Source organism: Hyperolius riggenbachi, chromosome 6 (assembly GCF_040937935.1).
Source record: "Hyperolius riggenbachi isolate aHypRig1 chromosome 6, aHypRig1.pri, whole genome shotgun sequence".
Classification (NCBI taxonomy): Eukaryota; Metazoa; Chordata; class Amphibia; order Anura; family Hyperoliidae; genus Hyperolius; species Hyperolius riggenbachi.
The window spans coordinates 267,493,326-267,520,819 of record NC_090651.1 but is presented as its reverse complement, the minus strand read 5'-3'; the positions used below and the strand labels follow the sequence as shown (position 1 = coordinate 267,520,819).

Here is a 27,494-nt window from a genome sequence, read left to right as displayed (position 1 = left end):
TACAACATTTTTTTAATCAGTCCTAGTACTTTTTTTTAATCCTACTTAAAAATCTAAAACGTGTGAGGCTTATTTGCTGGTATTCTTAATACCACTCAACATCCAAAATCCTAAAGCATGGGAACACACACCGCCATTTCTAAAACACATTCCTCCCTGCTTCTGCCATCCTTTATTCTATATGACCCTTTTTTCAGAAACATTATTATTGGTTTAAAAGTGTTGCTAAGACAGAGAGTTACAAAGTCCTTATTTATCCACCTTATTTAAAGTGGACCTGAACTCTTGCACAGTACAGAAGAAAAACATAGGGAAATGCACCCCGTATGTACAGTATTTTATTTAGGGCTCTTTTCCACTATGAAATACGATCGCGATTGCGCTCGTGATCGCAATCACATTTAAATTTCCACCATGCGATTGCGATTGGGCTACTATACTCATTATAGTAGAGCTGAATCGCATACAAAACGCAGCAGGACTACGATTGCGCTTTGACCAAAATCGCATCACAATCAGATCACACTAATGGAAATTGCTGCTGCAGTTTCCATTAGTTTAATATACCTTGCAATTTGCGATCAGAATAATATCGCAAATCGCAGGCTAGTGGAAAAAAGCCCTTAGAGAGTTTAGCCTGTCTAATCTGTGATTTATCACAACTGTAATTTGATCTCTCATCTGTCAGCTTGCTGCCTTGGTGGAACAGCTAATTTGTAAACACAGGATGTTAGCCCTATGTCTGCTTCCATGAAAGCAGGAAGTAGACACACTGTAGATTTATTGTAGGATTTGTATAAGCTGTAACAAATGAAATAGTTTTCTTTAACTACCAAAAAATCGCATCACGCCAATGGGCGTGACAGCGGCGACAGCCCCAGGGCTGAAGCCTATGACAGCCGATCACGCTGATTGGCTGGCGGGGGAGAGAGGGGGGATTATAAGATAAAAACAAAAATCGGAAAACATATTCTTAAAATAAAGGGATAAATATAAAAAAAAAAACACCTGGGGGGGCGATCAGACCCCACCAACAGAGAGCTCTGCTGGTGGGGAGAAAAGGGGGGAATCACTTGTGTGCTGTGTTGTGCGGCCCTGCAGCTTAGCCTTAAAGCTGCAGTGGCCAATTTCTCAAAACATGGCCTGGTCTTTAGGGGGGTTTAACACTGCAGTCCACAAGTGGTTAAAGATTGCTTATCTTTTAGAAGGTACAGACTAACCAGCAAACTCATGGTGAACCAGAACTCATTAGAGTATGTAAGGGACTACAATGGTCCTAAAAGCCCCCTTACTAAAATGTTAAGAAAAACAAAATTTTGCTTTCCTAAAACAGAAAGAATTTGCGATAATTCAGGTTGGAGTGAGCTTGAGATGTCTCCCAGTGCATCACTGCTGAATATATGCAAATTAACCATTGTACCCTTAGAAGCTAAACACACTTCCAGAACCGCTGGAATGCAGTGATGTGTCAGCTTGTCAATTTGTAGTGCATGGCATCAGTGCATGGCATGGATCAATTTGGCCCTACTCCATAGAGCCAAATGAATCCATGCCATGCACTGATGAGGATCAAACAATCCGAAACAGTCTGTATGCATGTTGGATTATTATGGCTCTGTACAAATTAACAAGCTGACACATCATTGCATTCCAGCGGTTCTGGAGGTGTGTTTAGCTTCTAAGGGAACAATGGTTAATTTGCATATATTCAGCAGTGTTGCTCTGGGAGACATCTCAAGCTCACTCCAACCTGAATTATCGCAAATTCTTTATGTTTTAGGAAAGCAAAATTTTGTTTATCTTTTAGAACAAAGAGAAAGTTCTGAGTTCAAGTTCTGCTTTAAAGCCTGAGACCCTCTACCAGTGGTTTTCTAAGCGCTTGTGATTTGAAAAGCTCTTGCTATTGTAATACTATGCCTGTGATCACACTGGAGGGATGTGATTTTTTATTTTTAAATACCCCATAGCGTTAGCAAGAGATTTTCAAATCACACATCCTTAGAAAAGTGCCACTAGTGGGTCCCAGGCCTAACCTCCATTTTTTAGCTAACAAATTTCGGACTGCACAATTACCAATTTCATTGTAAGATAAATATTTTCACCAACTCTGCACCTTTTGCAACAAAGAGAGTTTAAGATGTTTTGCCCATCGCTACTTATTACTAAAGGTGGTAATTTTTTTCTATAGCTAAAATCATGTAGCATTAAAAAGGTGTAGCAATATATATGATCAGATGATGATGAACAGCCAATCAGAGACTTACACATGGATCATACATCCTATTCTATTTCCAATTTTATGTAAAAAAAAAAGTATGAATTTGTATTACACAGTCAGCAGGCCACTCATGTTATTTATCAAATGAATGTGGGCTGGCAGTGTAGTATAACCCTGACTGTGTCATTTTTGACAGCACTGCACATTCACTTGCACTTCGTGGGATTTAGGGAAAAAAGTGTTTCCCTTTAAAAATATAAAGAATAATATAAGCGTGGATACCATGTCCACACACAGGCCACATTACCCCCTTTTACCCAATGCAGGTTGGGATGCTGATGTGGGTGGGGCTTGCAAGTATACAACACCAATCCAGTAAGGCCGTAACATTAAGTGGTATGTCTTCAAAATGGGGAGATTCAAAACCCCCTAAGGCACCCTTGTCCTAATGTTATGGACTAGAGCTCCATCCTCACCTTATCTTAGTCTTATGTTAGTCTTCATATTTTCTCTTATTTTCTTGATCTTTTTTTTTAACTTGTCTGCAGGACATCACCCCACTGTTTATACTCGCTCCATTTCAACATATTTTTGCTTGACAAAAGAAATCACAGGTTTCCTTCCATTGTATTAGCCTCCCCTGCGTAAATAATTTTGAAATCAACGTTAACATGCTTTAAAGGACACCAGAAGTGAGCGGGATTTGGCGGCTGCCATATGTATTTCCTTTTAAACAATACCAGTTGCCTGGCAGTCCTGCTGATCTTTCATGCATAAGTAAGGTTTGAATCACACACCTGAAACCAGCATATAACTAATTCAGTCAAACGTCAAACATCTTATCTGCATGCTTGTTCAGGGTCTATGGCTAAAAGTACTAGAGGCAGAGGATCAGCAGGATGTCAGGCAACTATTATTGTTTAAAGCGGTATTGTCACCATAAAAATCAAATTTCAACAGCAACTGGTCTGAGTGTATTAAGTGATAAAGATGCTAATCCTGCATTCAAAACTTGTAAAACTGTTTCTGCTATTATGGTTTGGAGTTATCACATACTTAAGGAGCACTGGCCCTTTAGTAATCAGTGCCAAACAGTTGAATGCTGGGGATTCTTTTTATCTATAATATATTCCTCCTCTTCCATTTATTCATTCATGAGGTGACTCAGCGATTGGAGGAGAAAAGAAAAAAAAGACAGTGCAGTTCCTAGCATAGACCTCAGTGGGAGTGTCTAAGAGACTCTGGGAGGAGGGCAGCTAATGAATACACAATGAGCAAAAGAAGGGAGGGGGGAAACAAGAGTCAGGGAGGATATGATGTCAGTGTTAGCTTAGCAAGATGGCCACTGCCTAGAACAGGATTTTCTGCTTTTCCTTTATAAAATTCACAGGAATCATTACGTGGATAGCACAATACATCTGTTATGTAAGTAGAACTAGTATTTATCTACTTATATATGTGTTTTTTATTTCTAGTTTAGCATGTCGCTTGTTCTTTAAAAGGTAATTAATTTGACAGGCTCTGTATCCTTTCACTTCATGTGTCCTTTAAGTGGAAATGAATGCTTCTTGTATGTATAGGAAAGTATAACAAAAAACTGACCCAAAAAAAACCCCATGGGAATTCCCTCATTTGTGTTATACATCAGTTAAGCATTGCATTAAAGCTCATTGCAATGCTCTCAGTGTAAATTGGCCCTTATAATATGGGCTTGTGCACTTTTTTTTTGTTGCAAATTTTTAAAGTGCTTGTAACAGATTATACATGCAAACGTGTGTTTAGTTGTGTTTGATTTGCATTGCATGTTTGAAATTGCAGCCTGTCCTATTATTTTGAGTTGGAAGTGTTATTCTGGTTGATCCCTTTATTGAATTCAAAGTGTGGATGGGATCCAAAGCTATTCAAATGTGAATATAACACTGCTTCAAATATAAAATGCAAGTGAATGCCATTCAAATGCAAACTAATAGTAAACACCACAGGTATTTTTGTTAAAGTGGATTAGGATTAAATTTTTTTACGTACACATGTTGCTGTCTCATTCTTTGGTACAGTGCTTACTACTCAGATGCTGATGTAAACCCAACTGCAGAAGCATGTGTTTAATAAGAAAAATGCTAAAAAAATCACTTCTTTGCCTTGGGTAAGTTACGTATCTGTATAATACTGGTATTATAAAGATACATAACTTACCCAAGGCAAAGAAGTGTTTTTTTTTTTTCAGCATTTTACTTTTTGTACACACGCTTTGGCTTTTAAATGGATTTCCAGTTGACATGAAAATCCTTTGCTCAGAGGTATGCCAGGTGCCTTGTAAACAGCATACGAACATGATCCTGCTGTTTACAGTTTTGCTGATTTAAATGGGAAAAATCAGTTAAACTGGATTTAAAGAGAAACTCCAACCAAGAATTGAACTTTTTCCCAATCAGTAGCTGATACCCCATTTTACATGAGAAAGACAATGATTTTCACAAACAGACCATCAGGGGGCGCTGTGTGACTGATTTTGTGCTGAAACCCCTCCCACAAGAGGCTCTGAATACCGCGGTACTGCTGGCAAACTGCCACAATGTAACAATGTTCAGAGACAGGAAATAGCTGTTATTAGCTGTCTGTAACAGACAGAGCAGCTAGAAACAGCTAAATAACCTGCCCACAGTAACAATGTCACCATGTAATACATGTCAGAATGTGAATCTGGGAGAGGAAAGATTTTACAATGAGCAAACACTGACTAAATCATTTATACATAATTATGGTAAAAAATGAAGCACTTTTTTTACTACATTATTTTCACTGGAGTTCCTCTTTAAACAGGAATCCCCAGTAACCAGTTGAAGCAATCCTGTCACATATCATTGGAGGATAACCTGAGAATATGATTTAAGAAATATAATCATATGTTACAACTGGTAAATTTTGCATGTCAAAATAAATTACAACTATAAAGGAGGAGATTAGCTCCACAATGTTAACTTCCCAAGCTTTTCTTTTGGTTGTTTTTACAATTAATGGTTATACCTTCCAGTTTGCCAGATGCTCTGCATACATATGGGGGCTGCTTCTCCCCTCCTTTCCTCTTCACCCTGGCCAACCATTCACATCGCCTGTCTTTTGATATAGGGTGCATGTTAATATGTACCTTACACTGATGAACCCTAACTTCAGACTAAAATGGCTGTAAGGCTTAACAGGTTATGTCCCCAATCAGTCTCAAGCCCAGCCCACGGTCTTCACCTATAGACAAGCCCCTGCGTGAACAGGACACTTTATTTGTCTCCTGACTACGGTTACTAGGTCTTAACGTGCAAGGCATACAGACTGAAGTAGAGAGGACAATAACCCGCCAGAACCCAACTGAGGCAAGTATAGCACAGTTCAACAGTTATAATAATAATAATAATAATCCAAACATTTATATAGCGCTTTACTCCTGTTGGACTCAAAGCGCTCAAGAGCTGCAGCCACTGGGACGCGCTCAAGAGGCCCTCCTGCAGTGTTAGGGAGTCTTGCCTTGAACTCCCTACTGAATAGGTACTTACCCTAGCCAGGATTCGAACCCTGGTCTCCCATGTCAAAGTCGGTGCCCTTAACCAGTACACTATCCAGCCACTGTACACTAGCCAGCTGCTGTTCATAAGTCATAAGTATCATAAAGGATTAGTACCTTGATTTTAGGAGGATGAGGCCCTCAGCGTCGATTACATGGGTTACCTTAACCAACCCCCCCAGCTAACCCCTACCAACTCACAACGGCTAACCGTAACCCCCCACGGCTAACCACAACCATCACCCCCACAGCTAACCTTAAACCCCTCCTCCCCACGGCGCCTGCTATTTGTAGCCATATTTTGCATTGCGGGGGGGGCCATTGGGCGGGTGTCTAAATTTCCCCAATTACTGTTATTTCTATAGGCACCTATGGCAGTGGCCAAATTTCCCCCATGAACGGGCACCGAATATGCCTGCTTTCCGACTGCTATGAGGAGGTGGAAAATTCTCGCCTATGTTTGATGGGAAGCATCGCTTGCAGGTGGGTGATTTTGGAAATTGAATAGGGGTGAAAGAACTAGTGGGCGATTATATCACCTAAGCAAGTTCTTTAGCGCCAATTGGTGCTGAATTGAATTAGGCAAAGGTCCCATAGTCTAGTTTTAGAGCTTGCTAGCACTTATCGCTGGCAAGGTAAGGAATTGCATCAGGCACACAGTGTTTGATCATATGGTGAATACACACCGCAGACAAGATTAGGTACCAAATGATGTGAATGGACAGAATTATACAGTTTAAATCATGTACAGACATGTGATAGTGTATGTTGGTATTTGGCATGTGACTGATGTTAGGAGAGCGGCTGCAATAACTCTAATCAACTGAAGTGGAGATTTATCCTATCACAAAACAAAGCATTTCATCTGCCACAGCTGGCTGTGTGTGAGGAGAGTGACAGAGGGATAATGTGGGTCAGCAGAAAGGCATGGAGGAGCTGAGTGGAAGCCCTGGACAGGAATAGAAAGGATTATGTCACTAACACATGACTTACTCTACAGTCAACAAGTCTGCATGTCTTTGCAGGTAGACCTAGCTATAATAACTTTGTCACCACATAAAGAAAAGAAACACACTCCTTAGCATGTCAAAACATTTCACAGGTGAAATCAGCAAGTACTGTACTGTAATAGAAAATATATATGTTTTTCAATTTACTTTTTATTGATTCTTCAATTATTTGTTCCAACATGGAACATCAAAAGGATAAAATAACAACAAGAAACATATTGAAAAAGGAAATCGAACAAAATGCAAAGAAATGTATCTCAAGAGCATCATATTAATCATAGAGTGTCAATCATCAAACATGAACAGAGGTAACCAACCGTAGCTCTGTAATAGAAAATATTACTTGTAAAGACATTTTTTTTTTACATTTTACAAACATGAATATTTTGAATAAAGTTGTAGACTAGATACGTATAGCTAAAGTATTATTCAAACTTTCCAATGCTTAGATTTAAAGCAGAGCTTTAAGGTGCCCATACATCAGAAGATGTATGGGCAGATTGACCAAGAGACAGATCTCTCTTTGATCGAATCTGTTGCCTGCCCATACACTGCAGGCCGATTCCTGATCTATTTGAGCATGCGATCTTTCGGGAATCGGCCTTTTGACGCCACATCTTCAGCCTAGCCACCCCGGTGCAAAATTTGCCACCCACCTTGCAGTATACTTTACCTGTAGGTGTCCGCCGCTGGCTCCATCTCCTCACTGGTTCACAAACAAGCGCCTTATGTGGTTGTCCGCGTAATGTGGGTGCGTGTGTAACGTAACACATGCACCCACGTACATGCCGGCAACTACGTGGGGCGCATGTATGTAGGTGTAGCACAGAGCCAGCGGCAGACACTGACAGGTAAAGTATAATGCATGGGGTACTGGTGGGGGGGCACATTTTACACTAGGGGCGACAATATCACACGCCATTATAGCATGGGAAAACCTTGCGCTGCCTTACAGTCCACTAGATCAAATAGTCCAATAGTGTTGTCTCCACCAGGTCTTCAGAAAGAGACTTTTCTCGAAAGATTTCCTCAAAGCAATAAGAAAGACATTTTTTATCGCATAGACCATCAGTTACATATGGCTCCTTCACCATACAATAGTCCTCTTGTGCGTTTTTTACCAATATCACCACGATACTCGTGTCCACCACCTTTAGGGACCGCTCTCACCTTAGTAAGTCGATGCCCCGGCCTACAGGCAGCAACCACAGCATAAGATATAACTCCTGCGATTCAATTCCTTTACCCGATCTCACTCCATTTTGGACTCATAAAAGAAAAGATATACAGATCATAGTGCAGACTGCTATCTGCTAAAATCCCCAGCACCTCAGTAATATGGGTATCAGCCTGTGCAATTTTAACGGGTCACCCTTCAATTGTTGTGATCCACACACCTGCAGGGACTGTGCTCACCTTATGCACTGGCTGCCCAGACCAACAGACAGCAATACAGCATGGATGCACAGTCCTGGATCATATGTCAGCCTGCGTGCCTCTTACAAAGCCAAGGTTCCCACAAGTCAAACTGCAATACTAAACAGGAGATATCATCGCATAAAACCATTTATTGGAATATAAAAAATTGGTAGTACAAATTAAAAATTTGCTACACGGGCAGGAGAGGATTTAGTGCAAAGAGGAGACATCCTCTATAACATGCTGTTTTACTTCGAGTGTTTGTGAGTAGTACTACCAATTTTTTGATCTAGTGGACTGTAAGGCAGCGCAAGGTTTTTCCATGCTATATTTTATTGATGTTTTATTGTGACATTTATACCTGTGCAGCATACCTTCAGTAGTGTGTAGGTTTATAATTAGAGCGGGGAGCGCATACCTTTGCTAGTTTTTCTTAATTCCTGATAATTACACGCCATTACCGAGCATGTCAGCCCTACATTTTGCAGCATGTCCAATCAACACATACGACCAATCTTGGCACAAAATTGGTCACATCATCAATCGGACATGCTCCTCCAATCCGATTACAATGTTCTAACTAGATGGTCAATCGGCTGCCAAGTCGCCTGATGTATGGCTACCTTAAGTTTTTTTCTGTTGTTTTAGTTAACCGCTTCAGAAGCGTGAATGCCCTGCTTATGACTGCTTATTCCTGCCAGGACATAAATATCAATTACCACGCCTCACGGACCCTCCGCTTCCACCGATCGCGCCGCTCTCCTGATGCAGCGTCAGAAGGCCACTCGCTCTGCTGTCGCTATGATGGCAGAGCCCTGTGATCCAGTCAGGAGTGTGATTACAGGGTCGGGAGCCAATAAAATTGGCTCCTTACAAGCTCACAGAGCTCTGCCATAATAGCGATGGCAGAGCAAGTGGCCTGCAGCGACAGTTAGTGGTGGGAATGGCGAGATCGGGGGTCCGTATGGCGAAACGTCAGTAGGCCCCGTTTTTTGGTACCAGCAGTCTGTGGTCCTTAAGTGATCACAGTGTGTATATGTGTGAATCATCAACCACAACTTCAAGTACCTTATGCTTCTACCTATCTAGAGCAGCCGCAAATCACACTGTCCTGATACCAGCCTGACATGTTTATTAGGAGAAGATTTTCTACATCATCAGAGATATAGATATGCCCATTAAGCAAACAGGGTTTTTAAACAGGGATAGTTCAACCTCCTGCACACTATTCTCACAATGCACACTTACTTACATACAGTGGCTTGCAAAAGTATTCGGCCCCCTTGAAGTTTTCCACATTTTGTCACATTACTGCCACAAACATGAATCAATTTTATTGGAATTTCACGTGAAAGACCAACACAAAGTGGTGTACACATGAGAAGTGGAACGAAAATCATACATGATTCCAAACATTTTTTACAAATCAATAACTGCAAAGTGGGGTGTGCGTAATTATTCAGCCCCTTTGGTCTGAGTGCAGTCAGTTGCCCATAGACATTGCCTGATGAGTGCTAATGACTAAATATAGTGCACCTGTGTGTAATCTAATGTCAGTACAAATACAGCTGCTCTGTGACGGCCTCAGAGGTTGTCTAAGAGAATCTTGGGAGCAAAAACACCATGAAGTCAAAAGAACACACCAGACAGGTCAGGGATAAAGTTATTGAGAAATTTAAAGCAGGCTTATGCTACAAAAAGATTTCCAAAACCTTAAACATCCCACGGAGCACTGTTCAAGTGATCATTCAGAAATGGAAGGAGTATGGAACAACTGTAAACCTACCAAGACAAGGCCGTCCACCTAAACTCACAGGCCGAACAAGGAGAGCGCTAATCAGAAATGCAGTCAAGAGGCCCATGGTGACTCTGGACGAACTGCAGAGATCTACAGCTCTGGTGGGGGAATCTGTCCATGGGACAAGTATTAGTCGTGCACTGCACAAAGTTGGCTCTTATGGAAGAGTGATAAGAAGAAAGCCATTGTTAACAGAAAAGCATAAGAAGTCCCATTTGCAGTTTGCCGCAAGCCATGTGGGGGACACAGCAAACATGTGAAAGAAAGTGCTCTGGTCGGATGAGACTAAAATGGAACTTTTTGGCCAAAATGCAAAACGCTATGTGTGGCAGAAAACTAACACTGTACATCACTCAGAACACACCATCCCCACTGTCAAATATGGTGGTGGCAGCATCATGCTCTGGGGTTGCTTCTCTTCAGCAGGGACAGGGAAGCTGGTCAAAGTTGATAGGAAGATGGATGGAGCCAAATACAGGGCAATCTTGGAAGAAAACCTCTTGGAGTCTGCAAAAGACTTGAGACTGGGGCGGAGGTTCACCTTCCAGCAGGACAACGACCCTAAACATAAAGCCAGGGCAACAATGGAATGGTTTAAAACAAAACATATCCATGTGTTAGAATGGCCCAGTCAAAGTCCAGATCTAAATCCAATCGAGAATCTGTGGCAAGATCTGAAAACTGCTGTTCACAAACGCTGTCCATCTAATCTGACTGAGCTGGAGCTGTTTTGCACAGAAGAATGGGCAAGGATTTCAGTCTCTAGATGTGCAAAGCTGGTAGAGACATACCCTAAAAGACTGGCAGCTGTAATTGCAGCAAAAGGTGGTTCTTCAAAGTATTGACTCAGGGGGCAGAATAATTACGCACACCCCACTTTGCAGTTATTGATTTGTAAAAAATGTTTGGAATCATGTATGATTTTCGTTCCACTTCTCACGTGTACACCACTTTGTATTGGTCTTTCACGTGGAATTCCAATAAAATTGATTCATGTTTGTGGCAGTAATGTGACAAAATGTGGAAAACTTCAAGGGGTCCGAATACTTATGCAAGCCACTGTATATGGAGATATCCTTGGTCCCCCGCTACCTCATTCAGCCATAAGTTAGTTAACTGCTCAGTTGCACAGTGTAATAAACCCCCAGATTGGAAGTAGTCAAGAAGGAATGTGAGGACCAGAAAATGAGCATTGACTAAAAACAATATGACACAGAGCGGTAGCAAAACATAAACCATACTTAGGTATTATGTTTTAAGTATGTATGGACAATAAAGAAATTCATGTTTCAATGGTAGTTGAAACCTCTAGGCCCTCTGGTTCCCAGGGAAAATCCCCAAAACTTACCTAAGAACTTTTTCTGTAGGTCTGGTTCATTTAAAGGGCACCTGAACTGGGAGGCATATGGTGGCCGCCATATTTATTTCATTTTTTAAACAATACCAGTTGCCTGGCTGTCCATCTGATGATTTGCTTCTAATTAATTTAGCCATTGACCCTGAACAAGCATGCAGATCAAGCAATCTGACTGAAGTCTACTGGATTAGCTTCATGCTTGTTTCAGGTGTGTGATTCAGACACTACTGCAGCCAAAGAGATCAGCAGGAATGCCAGGCAATTGGTATTGTTTAAAGTGGACCTAAACTCACACAGGACACAGTGAAATGCACCCTGTGTATTTTAAAGAAAAAAACCTAATTCTCCCTCATCTGTAAGTAATCACAAATGTAATTTGATCTCTCAGCTATGTCGTGACAGAAATGTGTCAGTCTCTCAGGCCCAGCTAATATGTAAACACAGGATGTTAACCCTTTGTCTGTTTCCATGAAAGCAGAATGTAGACACACTGCAGATTTATTGCAGGAGTTCTCTAAATTGTAACAAAATAAATGTTTTCTTTAAAGGTTATTATGCTGTTGCTTATAGAGCAGAGAGGAAGTTCTGAGTTCAGGTCTGTATTAAAAGGAAATACATTTGGCAGCCTCCATACCCCTCTCACTTCAGGTCTCCTTTAAATATGGGTCTAATATCAGCTGTTTTTATAGGGTATAGGCCACTATATCAACTTCCACTATATCTAATCAAGCAGTATCTAATCAAGCAATACATCAATTGAAATACTAGAACAGTTATTTATGGACTCTTTTTTTCTTCAGCATGCCGCAAACAATGTGTGGGTTGCACAACCAGGCCATGGCATTACAGAATAGTTGAACACTATTGTGGCGCTGTTAAAGCGAAATATAACCCAGCATTTCATCTTTGCTCTAAAACATTATTTACTGCATATTATATGCAACCAGCACTTTTTTTTACTAGAACAGCATTCAAAGGGTTACACACAGAGCTTGAAAGTTCAGTGCAGTAAAATGTGGACGCATCTGAAGTTGTAGATAATGTTATCTTGTGTTTACTTAAATGTATCAAGTGAGTAATGTGACACATACTCTGACTGTGGAGCAGCTCCACACAGACAGAGAGTCAAAGCATGTCTGCCTTCAATACATAATGAATAAAACCAGTCATTAATAAAATGCAAAGTCAGCTCACAAAGCAAAAACTGTACTTTTGGGAACCTATAATTTCTAAATGAATAATAATACTTATGCACAAATGCAAATATGATAATCGTATGGCATATAAAAAGTAGGAAAACATGTTTTTATTGAATATTATGTCAGGGTTTTAAACCGCTTTAATATGGGAGATAATAACCTGTCAAATTTGTCCAAACACTTATGCCATGGAAGTGATATACCGCATTTTACTTTTGTTAAGGGTGGCGAGAGAGAAATCAGAGTTGTGTTATGGTGCGTACACACCTTTGATGGGTGTCATTGATCAGGGATTGGGACACGATCCTCTTGGGCAACATCGCTTGGCCAGTCTGTACAGACATGAGTCAACTGTGAATTGGACAACATGCTCTGTTGCTATGCTGGGAGGAGGGAGGATCATGGAGCAGCTTGTGTGCGTCACGCGGTGGGTGAGTAGCGTTCACAAAGAAGTTGGCTGCCACTCGGCCAAGTTGATCTGCCAGGCAGATCACCCGTGGAGTGGCGAGCGGGAGCCAATGTACATGTGCCTGACTATCGGTGAAGGGGGGCATTATCGGCCATCCTAGATGACTTTAGTTAGGCGTGTGTATGGGGCTTTAGAGAAAGAAAGCTCTTAGGAACGTTGAGCAGATTTTCCTATACTCTTGCCTTGTTCATGATATCCTTTAAGTGATGGCAACAGCCAAGCACATTGATCTTCTCCTTTTCACACCTACCAGGCATCGCTCTGTCATGACTCTGCAGTGTTGTCCTTATAACAACTCCTATTCGCAACAGCTGTAACGCATGTGAAGCACCCTAAGAATAACCTTCTATTGTATCATGAAGATTGAAAATCTTTTAAGAGTAATGAGCTCTCCCAGTATGATCCCAATCCTTGGTTGCATCATTACAATCATATGGGGAATTTTTCATGGGTTAAAGTGAACCTCCGGACTAAAAATCGACTCAGCAGCACTGAAAATGCTTGGTGTTTCTTTAACAGTTTCACAGCGTCAGAACTTTGTTTCTCTTATACAAGCCTCATTTTTAGCTGCACAGAAGAAAACTGCCCGGGCAGTTTTCCCCTTATGCTGTGCAAAGCATGATGGGATTTCTGATGTTGCTGTTCTCGTTCTGCTGTTTTGGTGCAATTTTTTTTTTGACATTTTGCATTTGACATTTGAAGCCTAGTGTGTGCAGCTGGGAGGGGTAATCAGGACACAGGACAGTTGGAACTGTGTCTCCTGCTCCTTGTCACCTCCTTTCAACCAAAAAGATGGCTGCCCCCATGACAAAGATGGCAGCCCCCATGAATCACAAACATTTGCCTGTTCTTTTAAAACAGGGTGGGTAAAAGACTATATTACCTATCTATTCTAATTAACATAACTAATGTAACTTAACCACTTAAGGACCGCCCCCAGCCGATGGGCGGCGGCAAAGTCCGGGCCCAAACGACCGCAATACGCCCATCGGCGGGGGCGGCTGCGGGAGTGGCTATGCGGCGATCGTGTCATTTGTGACGCGATCAGCCGCCGGGGACTGGCTTCGCCCACCGCTCGCTGTAACCCGCCGGCCGTTCGGAAGCGCCGGCGGGTTACTAGCTGCCCGATCGCCGCACGGAAAGTGTATAATAGGCTTTGTAATGTATACAAAGCCTATTATACTGGCTGCCTCCTGCCCTGGTGGTCCCAGTGTCCGAGGGACCACCAGGGCAGGCTGCAGCCACCCTAGTCTGCACCCAAGCACACTGATTCCCCCCCCCCCCGCCCCCTGATCGCCCACAGCACCCCTCAGACCCCCCCCCCGCCCACCCCCCAGACCACTGTTTGCACCCAATCACCCCTCTAATCACCCATCAATCACTCCCTGTCACTATCTGTCAACGCTATTTTTTTTTTTAGTCCCTAATCTGCCCCCTACTCCCTCCTGATCACCCCCCACCCCTCAGATTCTCCCCAGACCCCCCCCCAGACCCCCCCCCCCCGTGTACTGTATGCATCTATCCCCCCTGATCACCTGTCAATCACCTGTCAATCACCCGTCAATCACCCGTCAATCACCCGTCAATCACCCCCTGTCACCCCCTGTCACTGCCACCCATCAATCAGCCCCTAACCTGCCCCTTGCGGGCAATCTGATCACCCACCCACACCAATAGATCACCCGCAGATCCGACATCAGATCACCTCCCAAATGCAGTGTTTACATCTCTTCTCTCCTCTAAACACCCACTAATTACCCATCAATCACCCATCAATCACCCCCTATCACCACCTGTCACTGTTACCCATCAGATTAGACCCTAATCTGCCCCTTGCGGGCACCCAATCACCCGCCCACATGCTCAGATTGCCCTCAGACCCCCCCTTATCAATTCGCCAGTGCAATATTTACATCTGTTTTTCCCTGTAATAACCCACTGATCACCTGTCAATCACCCATCAATCACCCCCTGTCACTGCCACCCATCAATCACCCCCTGGCACTGCCACCCATCAATCAGCCCCTAACCTGCCCCTTGCGGGCAATCTGATCACCCACCCACACCAATAGATCGCCCGCAGGTCCGACATCAGATCACCTCCCAAGTGCAGTGTTTACATCTCTTCTCTCCTCTAAACACCCACTAATCACCCATCAATCACCCCCTATCACCACCTGTCACTGTTACCCATCAGATTAGACCCTAATCTGCCCCTAGGGCACCCAATCACCCGCCCACACCTCAGAACGCCCTCAGACCCCAGCCCTGATCACCTCGCCAGTGCATTGCTTGCATCTATTTCCCCCCTCTAATCACACCTTGAGACACCCATCAATCACCTCCTGTCACCCCCTAGCACACCTACCCATCAGATCAGGCCCTAATTTGCCCCATGTGGGCTCCTGATCACTCGGCCAAACCCTCAGATCCCCCTCAGACCCCCTTCCGATCACCTCCTCAGTGCATTGATTGCATCTATTTTCCCCTCTAACCGCCCCCTGAGACACCCATCAATCACCTCCTGTCACCCCCCTAGCACTCCTATCCATCAGAACAGGCCCAATACATCCTGTCATCTAAGAGGCCACCCTGCTTATGACCGGTTCCACAAAATTTGCCCCCTCATAGACCACCTGTCATCAAAATTTGCAGATGCTTATACCCCTGAACAGTCATTTTGAGGCATTTGTTTTCTAGACTACTCCTCGCGGTTTAGGGCCCCTAAAATGCCAGGGCAGTATAGGAACCCCACAAGTGACCCCATTTTAGAAAGAAGACACCACAAGGTATTCTGTTAGGTGTATGATGAGTTCATAGAAGATTTTATTTTTTGTCAAAAGTTAGCGGAAATTGGATTTTTATTGTTTTTTTCACAAAGTGTCATTTTTCACTAACTTGTGACAAAAAAATAAAATCTTCTACGAACTCACCATACCCCTAACGGAATACCTTGGGGTGTCTTCTTTCTAAAATGGGGTCACTTGTGGGGTTCCTATACTGCCCTGGCATTTTAGGGGCCCTAAACCGTGAGAAGTAGTCTAGAAAACAAATGCCTCAAAATGACCTGTGAATAGGACGTTGGGCCCCTTAGCGCACCTAGGCTGCAAAAAAGTGTCACACATGTGGTATCGCCGTACTCAGAAGAAGTAGTATAATGTGTTTTGGGGTGTATTTTTATACATACCCATGCTGGGTGGGAGAAATCTCTCTGTAAATGGACAATTGTGAGTAAAAAAAATCAAATAATTGTCATTTACAGAGATATTTCTCCCACCCAGCATGGGTATGTGTAAAAATACACCCCAAAACACATTATAATACTTCTCCCGAGTACGGCGATACCACATGTGTGGCACTTTTTTGCACCCTAACTGCGCTAAGGGGCCCAAAGTCCAATGAGTACCTTTAGGATTTCACAGGTCATTTTGCGACATTTGGTTTCAAGACTACTCCTCACGGTTTAGGGCCCCTAAAATGCCAGGGCAGTATAGGAATCCCACAAATGACCCCATTTTAGAAAGAAGACACCCCAAGGTATTCCGTTAGGAGTACGGTGAGTTCATAGAAGATTTTATTTTTTGTCACAAGTTAGCGGAAAATGACACTTTGTGAAAAAAAAAATTAAAATCAATTTCTGCTAACTTGTGACAAAAAAAAAAAATCTTCTATGAACTCACCATACTCCTAACGGAATACCTTGGGGTGTCTTCTTTCTAAAATGGGGTAATTTGTGGGGTTCCTATACTGTCCTGGCATTTTAGGGGCCCTAAACCGTGAGGAGTAGTCTTGAAACCAAATTTCTCAAAATGACCTGTGAAATCCTAAAGGTACTCATTGGACTTTGGGCCCCTTAGCGCAGTTAGGGTGCAATAAAGTGCCACACATGTGGTATCGCCGTACTCAGGAGAAGTAGTATAATGTGTTTTGGGGTGTATTTTTCCACATACCCATGCTGAGTGGGAGAAATATCTCTATAAATAGACAATTGTGTGTAAAAAAAAATAAAAAATTGTCATTTACGGAGATATTTCTCCCACCCAGCATGGGTATGTGTAAAAATACACCCCAAAACACATTATACTACTTCTCCTGAGTATGGCAATACCACATGTGTGGCACTTTTTTGAAGCCTAACTGCGCTAAGGGGCCCAAAGTCCAATGAGCATCTTTAGGCTTTACAGGGGTGCTTACAATTAGGCACCCCCCAAAATGCCAGGACAGTGAACACACCCCACAAATGACCCCATTTTGGAAAGTAGACACTTCAAGGTATTCAGAGAGGAGCATAGTGAGTCCGTGGCAGATTTCATTTTTTTTTGTCGCAAGTTAGAAGAAATGGAAACTTTTTTTTTTTTTCTTTTTTGTCAGAAAGTGTCATTTTCCGCTAACTTGTGACAAAAAATAAAATCTTCTATGAACGCACCATGCCTCTCACTGAATACTTTGGGATGTCTTCTTTCCAAAATGGGGTCATTTGGGGGGTATTTGTACTTTCCTGGAATTTTAGCCCCTCATGAAACCTGACAGGTGCGCAGAAAAGTCAGAGATGCTTGAAAATGGGAAAATTCACTTTTGGCACCATAGTTTGTAAACGCTATAACTTTTACCCAATCCAATAAATATACACTGAATGGTTTTTTTTTTATCAAAGACATGTAGCAGAATAACTTTCGTGCTCAAATGTATAGGAAATTTTACTTTATTTGAAAAATGTCAGCACAGAAAGTTAAAAAAAAATCATTTTTTTGCCAAAATTCATGTCTTTTTTGCTGAATATAATAAAAAGTAAAAATCGCAGGAGCAATCAAATAGCACCAAAAGAAAGCTGTATTAGTGACAAGAAAAGGAGGTAAAATTCATTTAGGTGGTAGGTTGTATGAGCGAGCCATAAAACGTGAAAGCTGCAGTGGTCTGAATGGAGAAAAAGGCTCTGGTCCTTAAAGAGGATCTGTAACATGAAAACATCCCCTGGGGGGTACTCACCTCGGGTGGGGGAAGCCTCCGGATCCTAATGAGGCTTCCCACGCCGTGCTCCATCCGTCAGAGGTCTCGCTGCAGCCCTCCGTGGAGTCCGGGCAGCGGTGACGTCAATATTTACCTTCCTGGCTCCTGCGCAGGCGCTCTGACGGCTGTCGGCTCTGAACTACACGGAAATACCCGATCGCCGTCGGGTCCGCTCTACTGCGCAGGCGCAAGTTTCCTGCGCCTGCGCAGTAGAGCGGACCCGAATGAGATCGGGTATTTCCGTGTAGTTCGGAACGGAAAGCAGCCACAGCGCCCCCGCTGGAGCCAGCAAAGGTAAATATTGAACTGACAGTCGGCACAGTCGCCGGCTGTTCGGAGGGCTGCGGCGAGACCCCCGTGGGACAGAGGACGGCGTGGGAAGCCTCATTAGGATCCGGAGGCTTCCCCCACCCGAGGTGAGTACCCCCCAGGGGATCTTTTTAATGTTACAGAGTCTCTTTAAGGGGCGAAAAGACTGTGGTCCTGAAGTGGTTAATAACAGTATGTTTGTTTAGGCTGAAGGTCCCCTTTAATTATGGTGCTTGATCCTTAACTGATGAATGGAATAACATAAGACTGGCAAAGTTCTTGACAACATACCTGAATTAATCTTGTGTTGTACAAAATGTTGTCTGTGTGATTTTTCTCTGTTGTTGTTGTTGTACAAGAACCTAACCATTCCATCCCACCAGTAAAGGGTTCTGTGTGTCTCATTGCCCATGCTTTTAAAGAGGAGCTGTCAGCCATACTACCTCATTAAAAAAAACACATATATAAGTAGATAAATACTTGCTCTACATACATAACATATGTATTGCACTGTCCACATTTAGAATTTAGTGATTTTTCTATAGTAAAAAAAGAGAAAATCCTTCTTAGGATTCTCCATTTTAACTGTGTCTATCTTGAAGCCAATCCCGATGTAATTTCCTCCCTTACTCTCCTCTGCCTGATTGTGTATGCCTTGCCCACCCTTATCCCAGTCTTCAGGCACTCCTACCCAATGCACTTTCTGCAATAGAAAATGCATTGTCTCAGCATGAGAAATATTGGCCAATTAGAAAGGAACAGAGGTGTGGGAGGGGAAAACAGGAGGGAAAGAGGCTTCAGCCAATCTGGCTGCAATAGTTAAGTCTGAGGGGAAAGTAAAGAAGCAAAAAAAAAACTACACAGCATGCCCTGCAACTTCCTTTGTGCGGCAATGTACCAAATAAGAGCCAGGGAAACTGGGGAATGATCATTTATCAACAAGAAAAGTAATAGTGATTTTTAACTTTTGGATTGCCTGGTTAGCATCCTTATTACTTGTTTACCAGATAAAAATAAAGAATTGAATTTTTATTTTATGCCCGACAGTTTCACTTTAAGGAAATCACACAGTAGCAGTACAATGTAAGTCTGCTAGGTAAAATGTGCAGGATCATACGGGCAGAAGAACCAGGTTTGAATCTTTAAATATGAGCCAAGTTGTTTTTGTGTCTCAACTTTAAATATTTTCCTTTTTGTTTTGGTAAGCCTTAATGTAACGAATTTGAATGGAGTATAGGTTGTAGTCATTGTGTAAGTACGATTCATTTCAGTTAAAGTATTTTGTTACTGCTTCGTATTTGAGTTTGAGAGGTCCAAACTTTTCGGATATGCAGTATGTTATGTTTAGTTTATTTGACTTTTAAATATTACACAATTTGTATTGTATTTACTTAAAGGACTAATGAAGTGAGAGGTATATGGAGGCTGTCATATCTAATTCCTTTTAAGCTATACCAGTTGCCTGGCTGTCCTACTGATCTATTTGGCTGCATTAGTGCCTGCATCAAACCACAAACAAGCATGCAGATAATCTTGTCAGAATTGACAATAATGTTAGAGACACGTAATCTGCATATGCTTGTTCAGGGTCTATAGCTAAAAGTATTGGAGAAAGAGGATCAGCAGGATAGCCAGGCAACTGGTATTGCTTAAAAGGAAATAAATATGGCAGCCTCCATATCCCTCTCACTTCAATTGTTCTTTAACTACTGGAAGACCGCCTCACGCCAATGGGCGTTACCGCGGCAGCAGCCCGAGGACCACCTAACGCCAATTGGCGTCAAGTCCTGGAGCTGCAGTTTGGCAGGGAACGGCCGCGCACATGCGCGATCGTTCCCTGCCCATTCACGGAGCGGAGTTCTGTGAATAGCCTGCTAGCTGCCGATCGCGGCTAGCAGGCTGCTTGTAAACGAAAGAGGAAAGAAATCCCCCTTGTTTACAAGCGTACAGCGCTGTGGTCCCCGGCAGCGCTGTACGAGATCGGCGATCCATGGCCTCTGATTGGCCGGGGATCACCGTCCTCTCATAGGCTGATGCCTATGAGAGGCGGAATAGGACGGATCGCCGTCCTGTTCAACTCTCTGCACGGAGGGGAGGAGGGAGAGATAAACAGCCTGATACAGGCTGAGGAAAAAAAATGTGACAGCAGCGATCGTCGGACCTCTCCGGCAGCATGTCCCCTTAGGGACAAAAATAGGAGGTGAGTCCGATCGCCATACTTCTTAGCTGGGCTGTGCAGGAGACTGAAAAACTTACACAGCCCAGTACTGCAAATAACAGCCTGGTCTTGAGTTTAACACTGTGGTCATCAAGTGGTTAAAGTGAACCGTTCCCCTGATCATGTAAAGAAAAGATATTCTACGTTTTCTCATAAGGTTTTCACAACTTATCAATAAAATATGTTTGCAGTCCCAGCAATTTACTTAATTTGATATTACTTTTCTTGCCTTATTTTTAGTACTTATTCACCTCCTAGGTCAGTGGTTTTCATACTTTTTTCAAGTCACAATGCATCTCTCCAAGCCTTCAGATCTCTGTGACACACTGCTGCTGGCACAGGGGAGGCTGCTAATCAGTGGCTGTTGCTGCTGCTGGTAAAGTGGTGGTTGTTAACCAGTGGCTACTACTGCTGCTGCAGGCACAGTGGCGGCTGTGGCTGCTAATCAGTGGCTACTGTGTTGACATAGTGGTGGGTGCTAATTGGTGGCTGTTACAGGCACAGTGGTGGTTGCTGCTGGTTCAGTGGTGCCTGCTAATTGGTGGCTGCTGCTGGTACAGTGAGGGCTGCTGACTAGTGGTTGCTGCTGGCACAGTGGTGGCTTCTATTAACCTCTTGACGACCAGCTAACGGCGATTGGCGTAAACTGGTCGTCTGCGGGTTACCATGGAAACGGCCGCTCGATCGAGCGGCCTTTCCATGTCAGTTCACGGAGGGTGTCTCCGTGAACAGCCGGAGAGCCGCCAATGGCGGCTCGCCGGCAAAATGTAAACAGGCGGGGAAGAAATCCCCGCTGTTTACATCATACGGCGCTGCTGCGCAGCAGCGCCGTAAGGCAGATCGGCGATCCCCGGCCTCTGATTGGCCGGGGATCGCCGGCATATGATAGGCTGAAGCCTATCCTTCAATGCGCAGGACGGAAATCCGTCCTGCGCAGCACACAGGGGAAGGGAGAGGGAGGGAGCTGGCGAGAGGGCTGAAAGCGCTGCGGAGGGGGGCTTTGAAGAGCCCCCCCCCGCTAAGCAACTGCAGCCGGCGGCGATCAGACCCCCCCAGCAGGACATCCCCCTAGTGGGGAAAAAAGGGGGGTAGTCTGATCGCCCTGCTGCACTCCTGATCGGTGCTGCGGGCTGTAGAGCCCACGCAGCACCGATCAGTGTAACATCCCCTGGTCGGCAAGTGGTTAAAATGCTGTCTCCCCCTTCCCCTCCCCACCCACACACCCTACCCTTCCTTCACTCACCATGTCTGCCCAATTTTTTGCCTTCCCTTCCACTCTTCCATTTCCTCTTCACCCTCAGGTTACTATAGGACTGCAACAAATGGGAATGTGGCCATTTTTTGGTAGTTCTTTAGTCATTTCTATTGGAATATGGGATAGCAGAGAGGAAGACAGAGTGGCAGCACAGTGACTCATACTTGGAGCTGTGCACATAGGTTGGGAATCACTAGACTATGAGAAAGCAGAGTGGGGGCACAGTGGTGGCACATAACCGCAGCTGCTGCACATAGGTTGGGAATCACTAGACTATGAGACAGCAGAGTGGGGGCACAGTGGTGGCACATAACCGCAGCTGCTGCACATAGGTTGGGAATCACTAGACTATGAGAAAGCAGAGTGGGGGCACAGTGGTGGCACATAACCGCAGCTGCTGCACATAGTTTGGGAATCACTAGACTATGAGAAAGCAGAGTGGGGGCACAGTGGTGGCACATAACTGCAGCTGCTGCACATAGGTTGGAAATCACTAGACTATGAGAAAGCAGAGTGGGGGGCACAGTGGTGGCACATAACCGCAGCTGCTGCACATAGGTTGGAAATCACTAGACTATGAGAAAGCAGAGTGGGGGGCACAGTGGTGGCACATAACTGCAGCTGCTGCACATAGGTTGGAAATCACTAGACTATGAGAAAGCAGAGTGGGGGGCACAGTGGTGGCACATAACCGCAGCTGCTGCACATAGGTTGGGAATCACTAGACTATGAGAAAGCAGAGTGGGGGCACAGTGGTGGCACATAACTGCAGCTGCTGCACATAGGTTGGAAATCACTAGACTATGAGAAAGCAGAGTGGGGGGCACAGTGGTGGCACATAACCGCAGCTGCTGCACATAGGTTTGGAATCACTAGACTATGAGAAAGCAGAGTGGGGGCACAGTGGTGGCACATAACTGCAGCTGCTGCACATAGGTTGGGAATCACTAGACTATGAGAAGGCAGAGTGGGGGGCACAGTGGTGGCACATAACCGCAGCTGCTGCACATAGGTTGGGAATCACTAGACTATGAGAAAGCAGAGTGGGGGCACAGTGGTGGCACATAACCGCAGCTGCTGCACATAGTTTGGGAATCACTAGACTATGAGAAAGCAGAGTGGGGGGCACAGTGGTGACACATAACCGCAGCTGCTGCACATAGGTTGGGAATCACTAGACTATGAGAAAGCAGAGTGGGGGGCACAGTGGTGGCACATAACCGCAGCTGCTGCACATAGGTTGGGAATCACTAGACTATGAGAAAGCAGAGTGGGGGGCACAGTGGTGGCACATAACCGCAGCTGCTGCACATAGGTTGGGAATCACTAGACTATGAGAAAGCAAAGTGGGGGCACAGTGGTGGCACATAACCGCAGCTGCTGCACATAGGTTGGAAATCACTAGACTATGAGAAAGCAGAATGGGGGGCACAGTGGTGGCACATAACCGCAGCTGCTGTACATTGGTTGGGAATCACTAAACTATGAGAAATCAGAGTGGGGGGCACAGTGGTGGCACATAACCGCAGCTGCTGCACATAGTTTGGGAATCACTAGACTATGAGAAAGCAGAGTGGGGGGCACAGTGGTGACACATAACCACAGCTGCTGCACATAGGTTGGGAATCACTAGACTATGAGAAAGCAGAGTGGGGGGCACAGTGGTGGCACATAACCGCAGCTGCTGCACATAGGTTGGAAATCACTAGACTATGAGAAAGCAGAGTGGGGGGCACAGTGGTGACACATAACCACAGCTGCTGTACATTGGTTGGGAATCACTAGACTATGAGAAATCAGAGTGGGGGGCACAGTGGTGGCACATAACCGCAGCTGCTGTACATTGGTTGGGAATCACTAGACTATGAGAAAGCAGAGTGGGGGGCACAGTGGTGGCACATAACCGCAGCTGCTGCACATAGGTTGGGAATCACTAGACTATGAGAAAGCAGAGTGGGGGCACAGTGGTGGCACATAACCACAGCTGCTGTACATTGGTTGGGAATCACTAGACTATGAGAAATCAGAGTGGGGGGCACAGTGGTGGCACATAACCGCAGCTGCTGTACATTGGTTGGGAATCACTAGACTATGAGAAAGCAGAGTGGGGGCACAGTGGTGGCACATAACCGCAGCTGCTGCACATAGGTTGGAAATCACTAGACTATGAGAAAGCAGAGTGGGGGGCACAGTGGTGGCACATAACCGCAGCTGCTGCACATAGTTTGGGAATCACTAGACTATGAGAAAGCAGAGTGGGGGCACAGTGGTGGCACATAACCGCAGCTGCTGCACATAGGTTGGGAATCACTAGACTATGAGAAAGTGGAGTGGGGGGGGGGGGCAGGGCACAGTGGTGGCACATAACCACAGCTGCTGCACATAGGTTGGGAATCACTAGACTATGAGAAAGTGGAGTGGGGGGCACAGTGGTGGCACATAACCACAGCTGCTGTACATTGGTTGGGAATCACTAGACTATGAGAAAGCAGAATGGGGGGCACAGTGGTGGCACATAACCGCAGCTGCTGTACATTGGTTGGGAATCACTAGACTATGAGAAAGCAGAGTGGGGGGGGGCACAGTGGTGGCACATAACCACAGCTGCTGTGCACATAGGTTGGGAATCACTAGACTATGAGAAAGCAGAGTGGGGGCACAGTGGTGGCACATAACTGCAGCTGCTGCACATAGGTTGGAAATCACTAGACTATGAGAAAGCAGAATGGGGGGCACAGTGGTGGCACATAACCGCAGCTGCTGTACATTGGTTGGGAATCACTAAACTATGAGAAAGCAGAGTGGGGGCACAGTGGTGGCACATAACCGCAGCTGCTGTACATAGGTTGGAAATCACTAGACTATGAGAAAGCAGAGTGGGGGCACAGTGGTGGCACATAACCGCAGCTGCTGTACATTGGTTGGGAATCACTAGGCTATGAGAAAGCAGAGTGGGGGGGGGGCACAGTGGTGGCACATAACCGCAGCTGCTGCACATAGGTTGGGAATCACTAGACTATGAGAAAGCAGAGTGGGGGGCACAGTGGTGGCACATAACCGCAGCTGCTGCACATAGGTTGGGAATCACTAGACTATGAGAAAGCAGCGTGGGGGGCACAGTGGTGGCACATAACCGCAGCTGCTGTACATTGGTTGGGAATCACTAGACTATGAGAAAGCAGAGTGGGGGCACAGTGGTGGCACATAACCGCAGCTGCTGTACATTGGTTGGGAATCACTAGGCTATGAGAAAGCAGAGTGGGGGGGGGGGGGGGGGGCACAGTGGTGACACATAACCACAGCTGCTGTACATTGGTTGGGAATCACTAGACTATGAGAAAGCAGAGTGGGGGCACAGTGGTGGCACATAACCGCAGCTGCTGCACATAGGTTGGGAATCACTAGACTATGAGAAAGCTGAGTGGGGGCACAGTGGTGGCACATAACTGCAGCTGCTGCACATAGGTTGGGAATCACTAGACTATGAGAAAGCAGAGTGGGGGGCACAGTGGTGGCACATAACCGCAGCTGCTGCACATAGGTTGGGAATCACTAGACTATGAGAAAGCAGAGTGGGGGCACAGTGGTGGCACATAACTGCAGCTGCTGCACATAGGTTGGAAATCACTAGACTATGAGAAAGCAGAGTGGGGGGCACAGTGGTGGCACATAACCGCAGCTGCTGCACATAGGTTGGGAATCACTAGACTATGAGAAAGCAGAGTGGGGGCACAGTGGTGGCACATAACTGCAGCTGCTGCACATAGGTTGGAAATCACTAGACTATGAGAAAGCAGAGTGGGGGGCACAGTGGTGGCACATAACCGCAGCTGCTGCACATAGGTTGGGAATCACTAGACTATGAGAAAGCAGAGTGGGGGCACAGTGGTGGCACATAACTGCAGCTGCTGCACATAGGTTGGAAATCACTAGACTATGAGAAAGCAGAGTGGGGGGCACAGTGGTGGCACATAACCGCAGCTGCTGCACATAGGTTGGGAATCACTAGACTATGAGAAAGCAGAGTGGGGGCATAGTGGTGGCACATAACTGCAGCTGCTGCACATAGGTTGGAAATCACTAGACTATGAGAAAGCAGAGTGGGGGGCACAGTGGTGGCACATAACCGCAGCTGCTGTACATTGGTTGGGAATCACTAAACTATGAGAAAGCAGAGTGGGGGGCACAGTGGTGGCACATAACCGCAGCTGCTGCACATAGGTTGGGAATCACTAGACTATGAGAAAGCAGAATGGGGGGCACAGTGGTGGCACATAACCGCAGCTGCTGCACATAGGTTGGGAATCACTAGACTATGAGAAGGCAGAGTGGGGGGCACAGTGGTGGCACATAACCGCAGCTGCTGTACATAGTTTGGGAATCACTAGACTATGAGAAAGCAGAGTGGGGGGCACAGTGGTGACACATAACCGCAGCTGCTGCACATAGGTTGGGAATCACTAGACTATGAGACAGCAGAGTGGGGGCACAGTGGTGGCACATAACCGCAGCTGCTGCACATAGGTTGGAAATCACTAGACTATGAGAAAGCAGAATGGGGGGCACAGTGGTGGCACATAACCGCAGCTGCTGTACATTGGTTGGGAATCACTAAACTATGAGAAATCAGAGTGGGGGGCACAGTGGTGGCACATAACCGCAGCTGCTGCACATAGTTTGGGAATCACTAGACTATGAGAAAGCAGAGTGGGGGGCACAGTGGTGACACATAACCGCAGCTGCTGCACATAGGTTGGGAATCACTAGACTATGAGAAAGCAGAGTGGGGGGCACAGTGGTGGCACATAACCGCAGCTGCTGCACATAGGTTGGAAATCACTAGACTATGAGAAAGCAGAGTGGGGGGCACAGTGGTGACACATAACCACAGCTGCTGTACATTGGTTGGGAATCACTAGACTATGAGAAATCAGAGTGGGGGGCACAGTGGTGGCACATAACCGCAGCTGCTGTACATTGGTTGGGAATCACTAGACTATGAGAAAGCAGAGTGGGGGGCACAGTGGTGGCACATAACCGCAGCTGCTGCACATAGGTTGGGAATCACTAGACTATGAGAAAGCAGAGTGGGGGCACAGTGGTGGCACATAACCACAGCTGCTGTACATTGGTTGGGAATCACTAGACTATGAGAAATCAGAGTGGGGGGCACAGTGGTGGCACATAACCGCAGCTGCTGTACATTGGTTGGGAATCACTAGACTATGAGAAAGCAGAGTGGGGGCACAGTGGTGGCACATAACCGCAGCTGCTGCACATAGGTTGGAAATCACTAGACTATGAGAAAGCAGAGTGGGGGGGCACAGTGGTGGCACATAACCGCAGCTGCTGCACATAGTTTGGGAATCACTAGACTATGAGAAAGCAGAGTGGGGGCACAGTGGTGGCACATAACCGCAGCTGCTGCACATAGGTTGGGAATCACTAGACTATGAGAAAGTGGAGTGGGGGGGGGGGGGGGGGCAGGGCACAGTGGTGGCACATAACCACAGCTGCTGCACATAGGTTGGGAATCACTAGACTATGAGAAAGTGGAGTGGGGGGCACAGTGGTGGCACATAACCACAGCTGCTGTACATTGGTTGGGAATCACTAGACTATGAGAAAGCAGAATGGGGGGCAGTGTGGTGGCACACAACCGCAGCTGCTGCACATAGGTTG

At 45.3% G+C, this 27,494-nt stretch overlaps 1 protein-coding gene across 2 annotated transcripts in view; it reads left to right on the top strand.

The window, feature by feature from the left end:
• Positions 1-27,494, top strand: part of LOC137521475 (G protein-activated inward rectifier potassium channel 4-like) — a 117,591-nt gene that overhangs the window by 24,438 nt on the left and 65,659 nt on the right. The window contains exon 2 of one of the 2 annotated variants that reach the window (XM_068240789.1): positions 6,137-6,254. The exons of the other annotated variant lie outside the window; for it this stretch is intronic. The gene's annotated coding sequence lies outside the window, so the exon portion shown is untranslated. The remainder of the gene's footprint in view (positions 1-6,136; positions 6,255-27,494) is intronic. 2 annotated transcript variants of the gene reach the window in all.